This window comes from Rhagoletis pomonella, unplaced genomic scaffold (genome assembly GCF_013731165.1).
Source record: "Rhagoletis pomonella isolate Grant_MI unplaced genomic scaffold, Rhpom_1.0 Rhpom_scaffold_00003, whole genome shotgun sequence".
In the NCBI taxonomy this organism is placed as follows: domain Eukaryota; kingdom Metazoa; phylum Arthropoda; class Insecta; order Diptera; family Tephritidae; genus Rhagoletis; species Rhagoletis pomonella.
The window spans coordinates 20,435,839-20,437,249 of record NW_023458557.1 but is presented as its reverse complement, the minus strand read 5'-3'; positions in this window follow the sequence as shown (position 1 = coordinate 20,437,249).

Genomic DNA, 1,411 nt, shown 5'->3' with positions numbered 1-1,411 from the left:
CAGGCAATAGCCCCATGCGATTATCGATTATATTTTCTGTTGTTTGTGTGAAATATTTTGTTGTTATCAGTATTCTTCTTTTAATCAAAATATGTTGAAATAAGTGAAACTAAAAAAAAATGCCAGAATTACCATTTAACACATTTTTTGTTTTCTAAAATTGTTTCCCCTCAGTGTAAGGTCTCTTCGTAGCAGACCTGGCGAACTTCGTCCCAAAATTCATTTTTTTACTGAAATATTTTGGTCCAACATTTTCACCAACAATTTACGTTCACGATTTCCATTGATACATGTATCTGCTAATATTACGGCTTACTGAATGTCAGAAGGCATATTTCCATTGTCGTATTTAATAACCTAACGAAAGTGTATGTTCGTGAAGAAGTTATTGAAATTCTCCAATGATCTGGCGTTTCACAGCACGGTTATCGCAAAACGCAATAAATTTGAAGAACTTTTTCTTATTCACTCCCTGGCAGCAACAATGATCTTGTTCGAGGGCAAATCTGTCCTTGAAACTGTATGGTAGTTGGCGGCAATTTAAAAATTGGTGAGTATCGTGGTTCTATAGGTAACCAATATACACAGACTTATTTCAGTCGAAATACCTTAAAGCTCTTATCAAGTAGCGCAATGGTTCTGATGGTAGATTAAATGGTGGTCATTTGAGATTGACCCCTGGACAACACAATCCTGGTGTATCCGAATGAAGCTCGCAAATAACGTTCATGGGGCCAATCGCAAAAGACGGGAGCTCGGCGTACTCGGTGGTACAGCATGTCGATGTAATCGGATATTCACGGCACTTTTTCTCACTTGACGATTCTTAGTAAGAACTCGACCCCAGCATCACCCGGCGGCTGTTTTTTGCAATAGTATTGCCCTTACCGTTACCAATACATAAATATCTCGAATATAAGCCAGATCGGATCATAACTAAGATTTTTAACAATAACACCACTCCAGCGCCACCTGGAAGGTCAAACTGGGGATCTGAACAACTACGAAGAGACCTTACACTGAGGGGAAAAAATTTTAGAATAAAAAAACGTGTTAAATTAAAAAAATACGCATATGAAAGAGCACCAACCCAATTTAAATTTGAGTATGTACGTTATAAAATACGTCGTTGAAAAGTGCACAGATGCTTTTTTGTAATTAAGAAGAAAAAAATTTAATTTTATGTTCCGTCTGATGGTAACTGAACCCGGACCCTCTAGGCAGCAATCAATTGTATCAAGCGTCTTTGCTCACTCAGCTACAGCCATACATGTAAATGTGCTTTCAAATGTTGTACAGATAAACATGTACCATGTATGTGGGTATGTGTGTATCAGAGAACAGCTTTGAGTATGATCGAGCCGTTTTGATCACACTCACTAAAAATCAAGCACAAGCGAACGCCACACTC